This window comes from Trachemys scripta, chromosome 2 (genome assembly GCF_013100865.1).
Source record: "Trachemys scripta elegans isolate TJP31775 chromosome 2, CAS_Tse_1.0, whole genome shotgun sequence".
NCBI classification, from domain to species: Eukaryota; Metazoa; Chordata; order Testudines; family Emydidae; genus Trachemys; species Trachemys scripta.
This window is the reverse complement of record NC_048299.1, coordinates 237,642,952-237,654,439: the sequence shown is the minus strand read 5'-3', so window position 1 is coordinate 237,654,439 and position 11,488 is coordinate 237,642,952. Positions and strand designations below refer to the sequence as shown.

General features: G+C 41.0%; 1 long non-coding RNA gene across 1 annotated transcript in view; it reads left to right on the top strand.

The window, feature by feature from the left end:
• The window catches only part of LOC117871664, a 25,787-nt gene extending 20,584 nt beyond the window's left edge, over window positions 1-5,203 (top strand). The window contains exon 3 of the long non-coding RNA XR_004644321.1: window positions 5,091-5,203. This is a non-coding gene — a long non-coding RNA (uncharacterized LOC117871664). The remainder of the gene's footprint in view (window positions 1-5,090) is intronic.
• Window positions 5,204-11,488: the final 6,285 nt, after the last annotated feature.

The window sequence follows — 11,488 nt, the reverse complement described above, 5'->3', positions numbered from 1 at the left end:
ACTTGCATCTGAAGAAGTGAGGTTCTGACCCATGAAAGCTTATGCTCCCAGTACTTCTGTTAGTCTCAAAGGTGCCACAGGACCCTCTGTTGCTTTTTACAGATTCAGACTAACACGGCTACCCCTCTGATACTTGATTATTCTGGAACAAATACCCTGGTGAAGGGGAGGTGCATTGCTCACATCAACCATAAAAACACCATGTACAAGCTCCTGTTCATTGTAGTGCCAAAGGAGGTGACACCAATTTTAGGCCTGTCTGCATGTGAGAAACTCAATCTGGTAAAATGGATGCTCTCACTACAAGATCATACTGAACCTGACTATGAGGAACACTTTCAGGAATATCATGACCTTTGCAAGGGTTGGGTTGCCTGCAAGGTGAACATACAATCCGGATAAACAAGCAGGTCCCTCTAGTTATCCATCCATGTAGAAAGGTGCTATTTGGACTACAGGGGATAAGCTCCAGCTGAGCTTGCAAGGATAGAAGCAATGCAAGTAATAAAAAAAATTGAGTAGTCAACACAACGGGTGAGCTCCCTAGTCACTGTGGAGAAAAGTAGTGGCCAGCTATGCATATCCTTAGATCCCAGAGACCTCAAGAAGGCTATAAAAGGAGAACATTTCAAACTACCAACCAGAGAAGAGTTTATGGCTCACTTTGCAAATGCTCAATATATCAGTAAATTGGATGCATCCTCAGGTTTTTGGCAGCTAAAATTAACTGAAGAAAGCTCAAAACTATGCACATTTAATACCCTATTTGGAAGATACAGATTTTTACACTACCTTTCGGCATAGCTTCGGCATCAGAAATGCACCACAAAACCATACATATGATCTATGAACATATTAATGGTGTTGACACCTCAATTGATGACGTCATCATCTAGGGTTCAACGAAAGAGGAGCATGATTGTAGACTTCGGTAAATTCTGGATGCAACTAGAGCTGCAAACCTCAAACTAAATAGGGAGAAATGTGTTTTAGGGGTCACAGAACTGACTTTTGTTGGGGACATTATATCCCAAGAAGGGGTAAAACCTGGAAAGAGGAATATTTCAGCCATTGAAATGATGCCACTTCCCTAGTCCAAGAAAGATGTCCAAGGTTGGAAAATTCAAACCAAATCTATCTACCCAAGCAGCAGCATTGCGAAAACTCTTAGAGAATAAAAAGGAATGGTGCTGAATAAGAGGAATCATGGGAAGGTTTAAAACAACTGATGCATGAACCAGTGTTGAAGTGCTATGCACCAGTAAGGCCTGTAAAAATTTCAGCAGATGCTTCACAGACTGGGTTAGGTGCAGTGATTTTACAGAAGCATGAGGATTGTTGGTAACTAGTGGAATATGCATCCAAATCACTGACTTAGGCAGAAACCAGATACACATAGATCAAAAAGGAGTTTCTAGGAATATTGTTTGCCTGTGAGAGATTCAATCAGCATATTTACGGAGAGACAGTGGAAACTGAAATAGACCACAAGCTCCTGATAGCATATTTAGCAACTGCTAAATGACTGTAACTTAAGGTTTCAAAGAATGATGATAAAGCTGCGAAAGGATGATTTGGTTGTGACCTTCATGCCTAGTAAATTGCAGATGCACTTACCGGAGCAGTGGCTCCCACAAAACCAAAGAAGACTTTAGAGACAGAGATGCAAACCTTTGTAGATCTGATTATAAAGTCAATTCCCCTACCTTACAGGAAACTGCAACAAATAAGAGAGGAAACAGAGAAAGATAAATCGTTGGGAATCCTTAAAGAAGTGATAATTAAATCGTGGCCTGAAGAAATAAGCAGTTGCTGTCCCAGTATAAAAGACTATTGGAACTGCAGACATTAATTTACTGTGATGGATGGGGTGATTTTCAAGGGTAGTAAGGTTATAATTCCAATGAGCCTCTGAAAAGAAATGCTACGGAACATCCACAAGGGTCATGTAGGAATTCAGAAGTGCAAATTATGAGCACGAGGGGTGCTGTATTGGCCACGGATCAATCATGACACTACTAATGTGGTAGGAAACTGCTTTTCCTGCTTGAAATACAAGCCATGCCAACAAGCAGAGCCACAGAGACCTCCTCCAATTCCACAAAGGCCTTATGATAAGGTTGGCACTGACTTATTTACCTGGCAATCAAAGGATTATTTAATTGTCACTGATTATTATTCTCTGTATCCAGAAATATGCACACTGCACAGTCCCAATAGTAAGTCAGTGATAGCCAACATGAAGGGACTCTTCTTCAGACCTGGAATTACACATGGAGTCTGTAGCAATAATGGGTCACAATTTTCCAGTGCAGATTTTAGGCAATTTGACATATATTGGGATTTTCATCAAAAACATTGAGTACAAATTACCCCCCAATCAAATGGACTTATGGAAAGATCTATACAGATAGTAAAGAACCTTATGAAGAAGACTCTTGACAGTGGGGGGTGATTTGTATGAAGTGTTACTGGATTACCAAAGTACGCCCTTGGTGAATGGCTTTTCTCCAGCTCAGCTGTTAATGGGAAGAAGGTTCAGATCTAATTTACCAATTACTGATAACTTACTGAAATTTCATAACAATGAAATAATATGGAAGATGAAAGAAAATTAGAAGTGGAAGCAGAAATATTATTCTGACAAAAAGGCCTGTGACTCCCATCTCTTACTCAGGTGATAGAGTGTGCCTGAGGAATCATACCTCTGATACTGGGGCCAAAGAGGTACCATTAAAGAACAGCTGCACCTAACGTCTATTTGACATAATCGAAGAGATTTACAAGTAATCTCAGAAATTCTAACCAGGGCCAGCTCCAGTTTTTTGCTGCCCCAAGCGGCGAAGAAAAAAGAAAAAGAAAAACCCAATTGAGCTGCCACCAAAGAGGAAGAGATGGAGGGAAGGACCCACTGCCGAAGACTAAAGCAGAGCGCTTGAGCTGCCGCCGAAGTGCCACCGAAGACCTGGACATGCCGCCCCTTTCTATTGGCTGCCCCACGCACCTGCTTCCTTTCCTGGTGCCTGGAGCCGGCCCTGATTCCAACACATTGACAGATGAGGTGGTCTCTGGTATTTCCCATCTGACTGATCCTTTATCAGCAACGCACAAAGGAGAAACTGTCAAGGAACAAGAGAACAACTCAGACTCTAATGAAAAGCTGATACTGAGAAGATCAGAACAGGAGATTAAACATCCTGAAAGATTCATAGAGACTTGCTAACCTGCCGGGAGAAGGGGTATTTGAGGTAAGTGAGTGGTAAAGACTCACTTGAGAGTGATGTGCTGGCAACCTCTCCTCTATAGGTACCGTAGCTGACACATTAGGTTTATGGAAATGTACTAGATGGGTTGAGTATCAGAGGGGTAGCCGTGTTAGTCTGAATCTGTAAAAAGCAACAGAGGGTCCTGTGGCACCTTTAAGACTAACAGAAGTATTGGAGCATAAGCTTTCTTGGGTGAATGCTCACTTCATCAGATGCAAGCTGATGGGTTGAGAATTTAATGTATGTGTTATTAGATTGTTAACTGTTTATATATATGTATATAAGAGTTAATTCATTTTTCTTTAAAAGGGAAGATGTAGAGATATGTTTATGAAAGACTGTGATTTGGAGACACTCCTTCATATGGGACTGTGTTGTGTGTGTGGGAATTTGCAGATGTACCCTGGAGGCGGGTGTTAGGAACACCGCATGGCTGTGTGCAGCAGTTCACCAGAGATGCTCTCCAGTTTGTTTTATTAAAGTTTGATTCCTTTCTCATTCACTGGTTTGTTAGTTAATGAACCCCAAGATTGTTACAGAAATCATTGCCATTTCACAAAACGTAATATAATGCCTGATTGTGTTCCCACTGAAATCAATGCGAAAAGGATGGGTCCCTAATTATAGTTTATGTTTTTCAAATATAACCAGAGTATGAGTTTTCCAGGGGGTATAACAGTACTGAAAGTCTGGAGGAGTAGTAATAAGCTGTTTTGGAACTAGAGGGAAGCGAACGAAAATGTTAGAGATAAGTAAAAATTGTATATTTAATTATTTTAAAGTGTATCGTAACTCAAAAATGGCTTTATCTGTTTTCTTAAGACTTTGCATCAATATTCTCCTTTGCCACACCAAAGTTATTGGTGGGTGAATGTAAGGAAGCTGTTTAATGGAAGTTGGTTAGAGCCAGATATACAGACAATATTCCTCCATGAGCTTGTAGGAAACATCTTTCCCAATATTAAAAAAATCAATTTGCCAAAATATATACATGTAAAATGTATCATCTATAGAAATAAAACTTAAACCAGATCAAGGTAGACCAAATCATGATGTCCATACTCACTTTTTACATTGCCTTTAGTAAGGCAAATTACCAGTTGAAGTCAGTGGGGTTTGCCTGAGTAAAGACTTCAGGATTTCCTCCAATAAAAGCACGCTAGATATCACTTAGTAATAAGACTAGTCATAGCTACATAATTCATTCATTCCAACTGAACATAACATTCTACCCACATGCCTGATGCAGATATTCTATTTTTAGGCTAGCAGTAAGCATTACAAATTCCAAATGTGTATAATTTGGCTTTGTACTGGCATATGTTCTGTTTAAAGCATTCACAGTGAAGATATTTTAGAGGAGGCCTTAAGTCAATGGGAGTTGAAGGTGGTCAACACTTTACAGGATTTGTAGATAATCTTCAGTGATTTGAAATATTTTCTTATGATATAAATAAGAGATCTTAGTAGCATGAGGGAAGGATGTACTCTGTAGCTAATTGATAAAAATCTAAGAGATTTAATCTCCCTCTTCCGCAAAGTACCACAAATGTCCTACCGAAATGATAACTGTCTTGAGTGTGATCAAAAACATAATAGCTTGCTAATGCTTATCTGAATATTAAAGCAATTATGTTTCTTCTTGTGTCAGAAACAATCTTTCTTACAATTGCTGGAATATAAATGAGACCTCTATTAAAACACATATTATACTTCTATGCTTGAAAGAATGTCATCCATAAAAGAAAATTTAAATGAAATTTACTTCATTAAGGTCTGGTTTGGTTTTAAATAACAGTGCTTGCATTTTAAATTTCTTTACAGTATCAAAATTTTGCTCAGAGATGGAGGAAATTAAGCCTTTGTAACCTGTGAGAAAACAAATCTGTCACAGTGAATGAGCCAATCAATTTCCCAACACAACTTGCATCCTCGAGGACAAGGTAGCATTATTTTCATTTCAGAACTTTATGGACATTAATTCTGAAGTGTCTATTGAACTTAATTAGTGGAATTATTATGCTTTACTTTGACTTCTGAAAAATGCCAGTGAATGAAACATTAGGCTTCAGCAAGAACAGTGTTAGTCATTGTGAAGGGTCACGTGTATCTCTCTAGCTCATTACATTTTCATCAAGCCTAGACAACAAGATGATATGAGGGCTCTTACATTTCCTTTTTTGCCTCAGATTTGATGAGCTATGTTATCTCATTTCCTAAATCACTTCAGGCTGAAGTTAGACACACTACTGTGTGCTTCTGATAGTTGAGAGTAATATTATGCCTTGGATGCAGTGAAATTATGAAGTGTTGCAGTTACTGTCTGTTCCCAAATTTAAAATAAATATTCAAAACTATAACAGAGCAACTTAGAGAAATATTCTGATACTGATTTCAATGCATTAGGATTTGGTTGGGTCATGTGATTTGATTGTTCATTTTTAAAGCAATTGTTTATATTTCTGGTGTCTTGGACGTGTTAGTTATTTGGAATATTGAAGTTTACTTGACATGCTCTTGAACAAAAGGTCAAGTAAGGTATTTGACCAATATTTTCAAAAGTGGTCTCTACTTATAGGTAGTTTTAGATGTCTAACTTAAGGTGTGTTTCGTTGAGCACCCAAAAACTAGGGTACTCAATCAGAGGCCAGTTTTGAAAATGTTGGTCCTGCTAACTAACTTAGGAGCCAGTTCTGCTCCCATTGAAGTTGGCAAATAATTCTATGGTTGACTTTAACAGACGCAGGAACAGATCAAGCACTGCAAGCATTGGGTGGAAATGAAAGATTTTACAGAGGCTTTATTCATTCTAAGGGAGGGAACAATCCGTGATCAACTGAAAGATGATCTTACAGTCTAATTTCCCTTTGGATGTTGTTCATTGGAAATATTGATCTATGGCAATCCTAAACAGACTGCAAGAGCTTGGTAGTATTCTTCTCTTAGTGAGATTAAAAATAATTCTACAGATAGTAATACAGGGTAACTACAGTGGGAACATCCATTAGGAAAATAAAATAGATTTGATTAATCACAAGGTAAAGACTATGGAAAACCTATGTCATTGCAGCAAAGTGTGTTGCCCAGCCATGATCTTTGTTTGCCCTCTTTCAAACTAACTACTGTAGCAATGAGTCATTTTCATCTTCTTCTGCTGCACAAGAAGAAAGCAAGATGGTTAATCAGCCAAATTGCCTTTCTTTTGAATGCAACAATAGACCTAGAAACCAATTAGAAAGGCATCACAAAACTATAGTCTGGCAGTAAGTGTGTGCTGAGAAACGTGGCCTGGGAGGACAGCAGATCTTTTCCCCTCTACCAGGTCATTCTGACAGCACAAGCTGTTTTTTGATTACAGTTAAAACATAATGATAATCAGGATGAGGCTACACATACTGTTCTATCACTGAGAGTGTAAATTAGCCGCTTGCTCACTTCTGACATGCGTGGGTTTCATTTGAAAGGGAAGTTTGATTAAACTCCTCTTAACAAAGCAGTCTGTGTAATAACAACCCTGTAAGATTGGTTGACCAAACGGAGAGCGAAGATTCATGAGAGGCTATTGAAGCATTTAAAGAAGGGTCTGTTTTCAATAAATGCTGTAAAAAGTAGAAGCCACCTGTGGTATGATGTGGAGGCCTTATGGGCCTGATCCTATGCCCACTGAAATCAGTGAGAACCAGAAGGGACCACCAGATAATTTAGTCTGACTTCCTTTATATCCTAGGCCACCAACACCATAGAGTTGCCAGGAGTACAGTTTTCGACCAGAAAGTCATGTCGAAAAGGGGACCTGATCGTGTCCAGTCAGAACTATTGACCGGACACCAGAAATCTGGTTACCTGAGTAACTGTCCACAGTCAGCTTCCGTTCTGCTGCTGGGAGGGTGAGAAGAGCAGCTGCTGCTGGAGCTGGAGGAGCACTCAAGAACTGCCCAGCTCTGGCGGAAAGAGGTACCAGCAGCCAGAGGGAGGGATCCTGAAGCACACGGTGTTTGAGGAGCAGGGCCAGTAGCTGGGCTCACTGCCTGGGCCCCCTTCTCAGCATCCTCTGTACTGCACCCCTGGGGTGCTGCCCTCTATCCTGCCCTAGTCACCTCTCCACCCCCAGAGCATGGCTCTCCCTCCCCGGCCCTGTCCCAGTCACTCACCGCTGGAGTGTGGCTCTCCCTCAAATGTCCTGCCCCAGTCAGCCCTCCACCCATAGACCCCTGTTTAGTTGGCAGGGGGAGGGATCTGGAGAGAGCAGTGAGTGACAGGTGGGGGGGGGGGGGCAGGGCTTCGAGGGAAGAGGCGGAAAGGGGATTGGGGAGGTTCCAGTGCTCAGTGTCCGGTTTTCACAAATTAGAAAGTTGGCCACCCTAACCACCCAGCACCCCTACACTAAACCCAACAACTGAAATTCAACCAAAATATTACAGTCCACAGGAGACTAAACTATTATGTGCCACAGGCAATGAATAGGAGGAACCAAAGTACACCAATGCCCAATCCAATGTCTGTTAAATCAGGTACTACCTAAGCAGCAGCAAGCAAGAAAATAACTCTGCTCATGCCTCTGGCAGATGTCAGAATTGATAATGAAGAAGGGCTTCAGACTGTAGACCTAATTCAGAACAGGGGTGCTGGAACGGGGTGGCTCGGGGACCATGGCCTCATTACTTTTAAAAGCCCTCCTACTTTTTGCCAGCCATAAGGGCAAGCAACAGGGAGAAGGGGCAGAGAGAAACGAGTGGGGGGGCAGAGTCTTAGGGGGAGGAAGAAGCAGAATAGGAGCGGGGCCTCGACAGGAAGGGGTGGTGGAAGGGTAGGGGCTCAGAGAGAAGGGGCAGAGCAAGGGTGGGTCTCATAGGGAAGGGGCAGCGTGAAGGTAGGGGCTCGGAAAGAAGGGGTGGTATGAGGGGATGGGGCCATAGTTTGGGTGCCAGTGGTCCCCCCACTTTTAGGCAGCTTCCGTCGCTCCTGATTCAGAAACAAGCCCTGGAACAAAGTAAACAATGGCTCTCATTGTCAGAAAGTGGAAGAATCTTTAAAGATTCTTGGGATCAAATGCAAAGTTCAGAGGTGCTTGGATCTGTTGATATGGTTCTAAACCACTGACTCAGCTCTAGTTGTTGTCTTACCTACATGATATAGCATGGGAAGGCTCTTGTCCACTTCATATAAGGTTATATTAATTGACAATGCCTGAACAGTTAGTATACATGCTAATGGGGAGAGGGACAAGGTGGGTGAGGGCATATCTTTTATTGGATCAACATCTGTTGGTGGAAGAGAGAAGCTTTTGAGCTTCACAGAGCTCTGCTTCAGGTCTGGAGACAGAAACCAGAGTGTTCAAGGCAAATACTAGGTGGGACAGATTGTTAAACATAAGGGGTTCACACATGTTGTAGGAGACCACTTAAATGAAGTGGGCAATTAACACCTCTGCCTGGCATAGGACAACGGAGAATTAGTAGGCAGCAGGGTGTATTATAAATGTTGTAATGGGCCATAAAACCACTGTCTCTGTTAAGTCCATGGTTTTTAGTGTCCAGCAGAGATATGAATTTGAATTCCATGACTTGCATCTGAGAACTGAACTGTACCCTCTTTGTGTAACAGTAGTTATCAGTTACCACATTCTTATTTCTGCATATTGAGGACTACTATGTTATATGAGCTGTCTAATGTTAATTTTATTGCAAATACTCTTTAAGCCATGTGTCATCTGTTACCCCATTTTCTTAAATCCTTCCAGTTGGGTTTTGCTCTGTCCTTCGCTTCCTCTTCAGTCAATTCTGGGTTTTGTTTTTGTTTTTATATTTTTCTTTTTTTGCTTGGTTGTTTCGACAATTACAATTCAATAGTTTAATTTAACTATGAAGTAGCTTTTGTCTCTGATCTTCAGCTCTAATTGTAATTCAAGATGCGGTTGAAACTGAAAACTATATTATCCCAAGTGTAAAGCAAATAAAGAAGCAAAGAACACTAAAGTAATTTAGCTTAAACAATTTTTACATAAGCACTTTGCTGTGACTTCAGTTGTGCTATTATACATATCCTTCCTGATGCTCTGAGGACTCTGTGCTTTAAACCATAATGGATTTACCAAATAACTAAAATATTGCATGCCAAAGAAAACGGATAAGACTTTAGAAAAAAAGTACTTGTTAAGCGATTATAAGAACCAGTAATATTGTCAAAACGTTAAGGGCCCTGCAATAGAGGTAAATTATTTTGAAGTACTGCATATATCTCTGTGCCAACTTCATTTACAAAGTGTGCCAGATTAAAGGAAGAAGATCATTAGATTTCTGCTCCATGGCCCATGGAAATTCTGCTGTGCTTCCTGCATATGCAGCCTATTCTACTTACACTCATCCCACACATTAATGTCCTAGTGGTATATTTACTAAAGATTTGTAATGCTAGCAGAGGTACAGCAAACCATTAATCAAAGGTGTCTTTCACGCTCAGAGGAATACAGATCTATCTGAAGTCTTAATCTGTTAAAATTTCACCCAGACTTCATTTTCCCCTCTAAACTTTGTGAAGGAGAAAAAGTTTATTAAGTATTTAAAAGCCTGATACGGGGTAATCATAGCTAAAGGTGCACATGCAGCTAAATTGGAGCAAATTTTTGTGTTATTCTTCTCATCTCCAATGCTATCCTCCAGTAGTGGATCACAATTAATGGAGGTAAACCTATGAACATGTACTTATTCCTGTCACAAACTATTTCCACATGAGAATCCATTTATGTTTCTCATCCCAACTTCTTGACTGTTCCGTGCTTTCCAATATGGTGTTCAACATACAAAAAGAACCATGTTCAATTTTTCCCCCACACCAAAGATGTCAAGACACATAATGGAAGGGAGACAGATGGGTTCAAAATTAAGCAAATAACTAGGATTTCCATTCTGCTAAGGGCCTGATCCTACAATCTTTATTCCAGCAAAGCTCCCATGGTCTTTAGTGGGAGATTTTCCTTGAATAAGGACTGCAGTGAGTGCCCAAGTATCCTGGTGATGGGCAAATCATAGACTGATAGATAGGTTTAGGCTCTAATTTTCCCCAACTACATACATTAACAGACTTTCAGATTTAAGGCATGTTACCATTTTCAAACCCAGAAAAAGTGAAATTCTCTGAAAATAGCTTTCTCCAAGGAGTAGTATTCAAATATTTGTGCAATGTTACAAGAACCATGAAAATAAGTGATGACAATAATGTGATCATTAGGAATGTGTGAATATTCTTCTGTTGACTTTATTGCTCTCTGAGAATAGTGCATTATTCTAGCAGCACTTCTTCTTTTGCCCCTTTATTGTTTGATAATCTACAGATGCAAATAATTGCCAGGCTGCAAAAAATAGACTCTGACTGTGGCAATGTTCTAAAGAGATGCAGGAGAGATTTAGACACATGACTTTCACTGACTTTAAGCAAGAGGTGCAAAGCTAAAGTTATTATTATTAATGTCTTGTAGTACCCACAGAGCCAGATCTTCAACTGGTGCAAGTTGATGTAGTTCCATAGACGTCAATGGAATTATATTGAATTTCACCATCTGAGAATCTGGTTCACAGCGTGCTGTGTGCTTTCCAAACAGGTGTAACCCTTTGGGGATTTAGAGAGTATTTGAATATTTGTCCTGACTTGGGGGAGGGGAGGTAAGTGCTGTTTGTTCCAGTACTGTTTTTTAGGGGGTTGGGGGGGCAGCAGAGAGAGAGGGAGAAGACAGGGTGTGTATGTCTGGAGCTCCAGACAGAAGGGCTGCTGTAAGCAGGCCCTCACATAGTGAAACAACTAAGAACATGCCCAAAGCAGGAGGAGAGCAGCTGAATGGAGACGCCCCAGGATGGGAGCCAGGAAGAGCACCATGCCATGGAGGAATCTCTCGAGAAGGACAAACCAGAACTGGATCCAGTATTCCTGCTGCCCAGAGCTGTATGGGGCCATGACTACTGGGACTTGTGACTCTGCCTTGGGAATAAGGAGTGAGGCTGTAGCTAGCTAAATGGGGAGCTTGTCACTCTGTGTGGGATTGCAGAAGAGGGCACCAGAGGGGTTTGTTGGGGAAAGTTTCCTGGTGCTGAAGACAACCAGGAGCACCCAAGACTCACCACTGGACTGAAACTTTGCCCAGGACTCCTGAACTCTGTGTGCAGGCACATTGCTTGGTGTCTGCCCTTTCAGACTGTGATACCACTAGGCCTGTGGGGTCTTGTGTTGAA